Source organism: Tupaia chinensis, unplaced genomic scaffold (genome assembly GCF_000334495.1).
Source record: "Tupaia chinensis unplaced genomic scaffold, TupChi_1.0 Scaffold149964_2, whole genome shotgun sequence".
NCBI classification, from domain to species: domain Eukaryota; kingdom Metazoa; phylum Chordata; class Mammalia; order Scandentia; family Tupaiidae; genus Tupaia; species Tupaia belangeri.
In genome coordinates this window covers 214,080-221,924 of record NW_006209806.1, presented here as the reverse complement: position 1 = coordinate 221,924, position 7,845 = coordinate 214,080, and positions in this window count along the sequence as shown.

The following is a 7,845-nucleotide window of genomic DNA, read 5'->3' as shown; positions in this document are numbered from 1 at the left end:
CCCGCCCCCCCAGACCCCTCCGGCCCAGCCCCCCAGCTTAGCCTCTGACGGGGACGCGCCCACTGCCACCACCCCACCTGGGATGGAGCGTCCACAGCTGTCTCGACCAGGGGGCTGGACAGGGACCGCCGGCCAACGTGGGGGGCCAAAGACACCCCCACCCCGGGCACGCGAGTGCCCCTTCTCAGGGCTCAGTCTGACTGACCGCGGCCGTGTCCTGCCCCCCGCCCCTCCCCATCCCCAAGCTGGGGCTGGGCCGGGGCGCCCCGCCGAGCCCCCCCAAGGGTAGCATTTTGGTCTGCCCACCTTCAGGAAAACGGCCTCCCTCTGGGCACCCAGGAATGGCCGGGGTCCCGTGCACTCCGACCCAGGGCCCGGTCGACTCCCGGGCACCGGGAGACCCCGGCCCGGCCAACTACTATGCAATTCTGTCTCCACCCGGGCGCCCGCCATGCCCCAGGCCGGCCTGGCCGGTCAGCTTGTCCGCGCGCCTGGTTTTCCAAGAGAACCCCCTCGGACTCGGCCTCCCTGTGCCGGGAGAATACTTGAATGTCGGGGGCCTCATGGGGGGCACCGGCGCTATCCGCCCGGCCCCCTCCCCGCCCTCCAGAGTCGCAGGACTGTCACAGCCGGGTGACAAGGGGGGGCTCGTGCCCTCGCGCACCTCGCCCCATCCTTGCTGGGCGGTCCGCGTTCGGCATCTGGGGTCTCCTATCTAAGAGCAGGCGGATGGCCCTGGCAGCAGCAGCCCCAGCGGGAGGCCAGCTCGGAAGGTGGGACAGTCACCACCCCTCCCCTTCCGTGCATCGCGTGGCCTTGGAGGTGGGTCCGAGCGTTACTGTGAATGAGGACGGGCCAGGGCTGGCCAGGACCCAGGCCCGCTTCCAGAGCCAGGGAGGGGGGTTGGCCGCGGAACCGTGGCAAAAAAGACAAAAAAAAGTTTTTTAAAATGGGGGACACCCAAGCACTTTAACCCATTGTAGCAGGTGGCTGATAGGGCTCGGGTCTCCTTCCCACCCACTGTTGATGCCAGAATTTTGTATTCTGTTTTGTAAGGATTTAATAAAAGTCATAAAGCCCACGCCGTGCACAGCCTTCGGTCTCTGGCGTGACCCCGCAGGGCTGGAGAGGGCGTGCCAGCTTGGTTCGCCCCTGCTGGGTTCTGGGCTGGCAGCCTGCCCTCCAGGGCAGGGCCAGAGCGGAGGCCGAGGCAGGCCTGGGGAGCCACGCCTGCCACCCTCGCAGACAGGGGCTCCTTGCAGAAATGGGGACACCAGGGGCCGGCAGGTGGCGTGGTGGTTAAAGGCGTTGAACTCCCACATGGCTGACCACAGTTCAAGTCCCAGACCTGGTGGCTGGCTTTCTCTCTCTCTGCTCAAATTAAAAATAATAACGATAAAGGAATTAACTCTTTTCAAAAAAGAAAAGGGGACATGGCACTCTGAGCAGCTGCACCAATTAGAACCTTGCGGCGTGCCCGCCCCTGCCTCCTGTGGGTCCCGGCCCTCACCCAGGACTAAGTTCCCGCTGCAGGCCGCCGGCTATGCTGGGGCTAGTGCCAGAGGTCAGTGGGTGGGAGTGCATGGGGAGCTTCCTGGAGGTGAGAGCTGAAGGGGTCAGCAAAGCCCAGGGCTTAAGAGTGTGCGCCTGGGTTAGAATCTCAGCCCCAGGCGACAGCCGAGTTTCCACAGCCATCGTGGGGATTTGAGTGTAGCCAGGTGCTGGGCGCGGTTGCTGGCAGGTGGCACGGCGTACCCTGGGCTGAGCAAGGACAGTACGGGTGATGCGGCCCCGCACTGCCCACCGGAAGGGTCGTGGCCAGCAGTGTGGGGCTTGACTCCAGCGTGGGACGCTTCTGGGGACCCCAGGAAGATTTAGCCTGAAGTGAATCCGGGTGGCCCCTTTAGAAGGTCCAGCCAACTCCACGAGCCCCCCAGACCCACCAGCGCCCAGCTGAAGTCTCCCAGCCCTGCTGCGGCCTTTGTCACTGCAGGGTGCCGGCTGGGAAGCCCGGAAATCTCTGGACTAAGTCTCCCACCCCGCCTGCCCCGCGTCCAGGCAGCCCCAGGCTTGCACGGCCAGGAAAGGAGTCCTGCTCTGTGGCCTCCCGCTGTGGCCTCGGACCTGTCCATGCAGAGGCTGGTCCCGTGTGGATGGACCATGTGGTGTCTGTCCTTCCCCTGTGGGGGGGACTTCGCTTTCAGCGCTCCCCAGGGGACCCAGAAGCGGTCTGTGGTCTCCCAGGCCACCTCCGTCACCGGCCTGAGCCTCTCCTTTAGGGCGCCCACGCCAGTGAGACTTCCCACAGAGCACTGCGTCCTTCAGGCCCCAAGTCTGCACTGCGTGTGGTGGCAGGAATTGTCCCTGGCTGACGTCGGCTGTCCCCGTGTGCCCTGTTCGACCCCTTCGCCCTGGGGGCCAGGCTCCCAGGCGGGGCCCCCTCCTCTCGGTGCCTCCAGCGGGGCACTCCCTTTTTCCCTCGGGGAACCTGATCTCTCCAGGGCCTCCTGGCTGTTGCTTTTTGGTGGGTTTGTGCTGTGGGGCGCATGTGCTCCCCAAAGAGACAGGGAAAGTGAGAAATCACCCCCAGGGAGAATGACCGCGTCGCCATCCCTTCTCCATAATCCTCCCAGGATCTGGGCACTCGCCTTCGGGTCCAGGACTCGAACCAGCCAGGCCTCTCCCTGCACCTGCACCTGCAACGCCCAGTTCAGGGGCCACTTCCCCAGCTGTCCCCAGGGGCTCCACTCTGCGCCAACCGCCATCCCAACCGCTCTGAGCTCTGGCTGTGACTGGACGCTGCCCTCGCCCTGCCCTCGCCCTCGCCCGCCCTCGCCCACAGGTCGGGCTGAGCCAGAACCAGGGGAGGGCGGAGCCTCGGCGCAGGCGCGCCCCGCCCCTGTTCCCGCCCCGCCTGGCGCGCGTGGGGTTCGGGGAGTGTGTGCCAAGTCTCCAGCTCCAGGTGGCACCACGCCCGCCAGGCCCGCAGGCCGGGCGCTGACCTCTGCCTGCCCCCAGCCGCCTGCCGCCTGCCAGGGACAGCTTGTCCCCGGGCCCCAGCCGCTCCAGACCCCGTGCTTTCCTCTCCCGGTGGGGGGCCGGGACAGCCCCCGGGCCCGCGGCCCCAGCCACGCTCCAGTTCTGGGCAAGTGCAGCCGCCAGGCTGTGGGCCAGGAGGCTTCCGCTCGCGCCATGGGGTGGGGATTCTTCGTGTGGTCACAGGTCTTCTGTAAGCCTGAAGCTTTTTAAATAAAATCATTTTTATGTAAAAAAATAAATGCATTGGGGCCAGGGGATGGTGTGGTGCATTAAGGCGCTGGAGTCCCACACAGCCAACAGGGGTTCGAGTCCTGGACCCAGCAGCTTGAAAACACTGGGAACATGTCCGCGTGTGCCCAAAATTGCAAGAAGAGAACGGAGGCGAGGAGCCCAGCGTGGCCACCCCACCTGGAGGGTCTCTTGCTTTCCCGCTCTGTCTCGTCTCTCTCCAGCACATGCATGCACCCTGCGGCAAAAATCTAAAAACTAAAATTACTTTAATAAAGAAAAAAGCGAGCGGGCTGGCCCCATAGCCTAGTGGTTAAGGGAGCCGGATCCCACATGGCCAACTGTGCGGTTCAAATCCCACCTCTGAGGGGCTGGCAGGACTCCCACATGGCCAACCGAGGTTCGCGTCTCGGACCTGGTGGCTGCCTTCTCACTTTCTATCTCTGGTCAAATTAAAATAAATGAATGAATGAATGAATAAAATTGAATAAGTAATATTTTAAAAATTATTTATTTATTTAATTCCATTTGTTATTTATTTTAATTTGACCAGAAAGAGACAGAGAAGGAGAAAGGGAGAGAATGAGCAGTCGGCCCTCTCCTGTGGTTTGGTGCATTTCATTCTAGTCTTTTTTTAAAAAAAAAAATTATTAAATTTGACCAGAGAGAGAGAGAGGGAAAGTGAGAAAGCAAGCTGCCAGGTCTGGGGCTCGAACCGCCAGCAACCTGGTGGAATCCAGCACCTTAATCACGATGCCACCTGCCAGTCCCCCTCTTTTTTTTGAGAGAAATGCTTTTACTATGGGGCACGTGTCCTCGCTGGACAGATGGAGAGAGACAGAGAGACAGAAAGCGAGAAATCACCCCCTGGGGGGATGGCCACGCCACAATCCCTTCTCCTCCATTCTCCTCTCAGGATCTTGGGCACACGCACACGCGCCTGGCGTGAGTTTAAGCCACCGGGTCCGGGACTCGAACCGCGGTCCACCATGTGGGCGTCCAACGGTGAACCATCCGCCGATCTGATCTGATCTCCAGTAGCCCTTACTTCCGTTTTTCAGTCCTCCCGTGTGGTTTCACCTGGGTCGCGGCTAGCGCGTGCTGGGAGCCGCGGACCCAGGCCCTCCTGGGCACCCGGCTGCTCGCTGTCGCTGTCGTGTCCCCGCCCGGCCCTCTGCCTTGCACAGAGAAGGGCCTGGGAGACGCGCGCCGTCCAGACAAGGGCGCCGGGGACGCTCCCCGCCCTTCACCCACCCCGCGTCCCGGGCACGTCGGCCTTTCTGGGGGTGGGAGTGGACGATGTCCCTGGGCGGCAGCTGCAACGCCAGAGCAGGGCGGGCGGGGAGGGACAAGGACGCGCGCTGGCGGGACGCCGGTGGGTTCCTGCGGCTCCAGAAGCCAAGGCGGGCTCCCGGGAGCTGGGGCAGGAGCGCCCCCTGCAGGCAGAGCTGGGCCTCAGACCCGGTTCCAATGGGATCCGCGGCTGGACCACACAGGGCGCGCCCCAAACCCCAGGCGGAGGGATGAGAAGGGACTGCGGCAGGTTAAGGCGCTGGGCTCCCACATGGCCATCCAGGGTTTGAGTTCCAGACCTGGAGGCTTGCTTTCCCTCTCCTCCCTCTCTGGTGAGCGCACAGGCCCTGTAGCAAACTGAGAAATAATAATAATAAGCAACAAATAAGGTTAGACGAGTAATTATTTTAGAATTACACAAAATTAAGATCTAAGGTAATGGCAGCTTCCCTGATGCGTGGCAATGACCCCTCTGTGGATTCCAGGCCGGCCACAGGGTCAGTCCTGGCCGATGTTGCAAGAGCAGAGGTGTATACACTGGAGGGTTCTGGAAGGAGTTTCGAGGCTCAGGCAGAGACAGGGGCCTGATTCCCAGGGTAGAGCGGTGTGGAATGACAGAGCAGGCGCCCTGATCACGCCGCGCCTGCAGGCCACTCTGCCTCCTTTCTTTGCCCTCGCTGGGTTGAGAGTCTCCTTCCTGTTTACTCCTTGCCAAAGGCTCCCCTGGTGGCCGGCGCAGACACCTCCCACTGATGACAGCGGCTCTTGTGTCCCTTGACGATCTCTCCCAGTGCTGGTTATTTATGGAAGCAGCAGTCTCCGAGGAGCCTCCTGGTGCTGTGGACCTGACTGAGGGGTGGGGGTTCAAGGCCAGGGGACCTGGACATCCTGGGGAGGCACGTGAGTGCCCCATAGCCACTGGGACAGCTGGCGCAAACACAGTGACTTAGAACAAAGTAGGTGTCCCTCTTGCGGTTGTGGAGGCCTGCTGGCGGGGTCTCCCTGCGAAAGCGGAGGGCCGAGCAGGGCCTCGTCCTGCCTTCTGCGCACCCCTGGCTGTGGCGCCCACGGTCCTCCGCTGCCGGCCTTCCTCAGGCCTCCTCTGCCTCCCTGTCAGGCTGACCCGTCTGTTCCGCCGGGTCAGCTATTAGGTGGGGCATCCCGGGGGTCAGAGGTAGTCCCCCCAGCCGGGTCCGCTGTCCCACTCCCGGCCAGGTTACGGCTGCACGGAGCTGGCGCACGGCGAAGCCAGCCTGCCGCCTTACCGCGTGTCATTGCGGCGCTAGTGACCACGGGATGCGTCTTTTATTTTCTTTCATTCATTTTTGTTTCTTTTTATTTAACTTTATTTCATTCATTTATTTTCACTTGACCAGGACCAGCAGTTAGCGTAATGGCTGTGTCACTACGCTCCCATGTAGTCAACCGCGGTTCGAGTCCCAGACCCGGTGGCTTAAACTCATGCCGGGTGCGTGTGCGTGCGTGCCCAAGATCCCGAGAGGAGAACGGAAGACAAGGGATTGCGGTGTGGCCATCCCCCCTGGGGGTGATTTCTCACTTTCTGTCTCTCTGTCTCTCTCTTTCTGGCGAGTGCATGCGCCCTATAGCAAAAAAAAAAAACCAAAAAAACAAAAAAACAAAAAAAACCCTCCAAAATAATATTAAAAAATGAATGAATAAATAAAAATTAAATAAATAATTCTTTTTCGGGTTAAATTTTTATTTATTCATTTATTTGAACTTGACCAGAGAGACAGAGGGAAAGTGAGAAAGCAAGGCACCAGATCCAGGACTTGACATGGCCAGCCAGCCACGTGGGAGTGTCCAGCACCTTCCCAGCACGCCACCTGCCGGCCTCTAAAGAAAGAATTCTTAACAAGGAAGAACTGTCCAAGCTAGCGAAGTCCACCCACGTACGCAGCAGGGGTGCCCTTGCCGTGTGACCCCACCCGCTCTCTGTCCTGCGGTGGCTGGCACCTCTCTGCGGTATCCGTGACAGCGAGCGCACGCACACGCCCCTTTCTCCGCCTCTGCGCGAGTGCGTGAGCTGCTGCTAAGGTTTTATTGATAATAGTTATTTTATTGGGGAACGGCAGGTGGCGTGGTGTTTAGGGGTGCTGGACTCACACATGGCTGACTGCGGTTCAAGTCCCAGACCTGGTAGCTTGCTTTCTCACTGTCCCTCTCTCTCAAGCTGTTCCTCTCTGGTCAAACTCAAACAAGTCAGCTAGTAAGGAGATAAAGCAAGCAAGCCCAGGCTCAACCACGCAGCGGGCCCAGCCGCAGGGCAGCCAGGTACCCACGTCCTGGCCTGCATGTTCCTGGCTGTCCCAAGGTCCAGAGAGGGAGAAATACCTCGGGAGACACCCCCGACCCCGGGCCTGGGAGGCCTTTGGGGTGGCAGTCGCGAGCTTCTGGGGGGGTCCCAGGTCTGCACCCCAGGGCCAGAGCAGGCAGCTGGCTGGTGGACTTTGAGGAACCGAGACTGCAGGAGCAGGGGCTGGGGGTGTTACCAGGGCAGGGGAGTGGGGTTCAGCCCAAGGGAAACCCTAGAGGACATGATTTAAATTTGGAGGAAGGTGCCAGCAGGTGGTGCGGCGGTTAGGGCTGCTGGGCTCACACTCTGCCGACCGCGGTTCAAGGCCTGGACCTGGCAGCTTGCTTTCTCTGTCTCTCTCTGGTGAGCACTGTGCCCTAAAGCAAAATAAAAAAATAAGAAATAAAATTTAATAAATGATTCTTTAAAAATAAATTTGGAGATAAATGGATTCAAAAAAGAAGGAAAGAAAAAGAAATGCAGGGGGGGCAGGCAGACAGCCGGCTGGTTCCAGCTGGACCTAGGGCCACGCTTTCTCACACACCCTCTCTCTGGCTCTTGGTCACAATGAAAAATAGTAACAAGTAAAATGAGATAATTCTGTAAAAACAGCCAAGAGGGGCGCCCTGGGGAGAGCAGGGCCCAAGGCCCCGGGGCGCGGCTGGCGGGAGGGTGGCACCTGGAGCTAGAAAGACACTGGAGGGGCCAGGGCCTTCGAGGGTGCCCTGCCGCGGGCTCGGGGGACTCGCATCTGCTTCGGGGGACCAGCCACAGGGCAGGCAGGCCAGACGGCCACGCACCCTCTGCTGGTCACCGGGCCACAGAGCCCTCGTCCTCTGGGACCCGCTGCCTGGGGCCCACTGATTGGCCGCTGGCCTCCCCGACAACGACAACGCTGCCTATGGAGGCCCCTCCTTCCAGACAGGACAGGTCCGCATTCGCACCCCTTCCTCCGGGAAGCCCTCAGG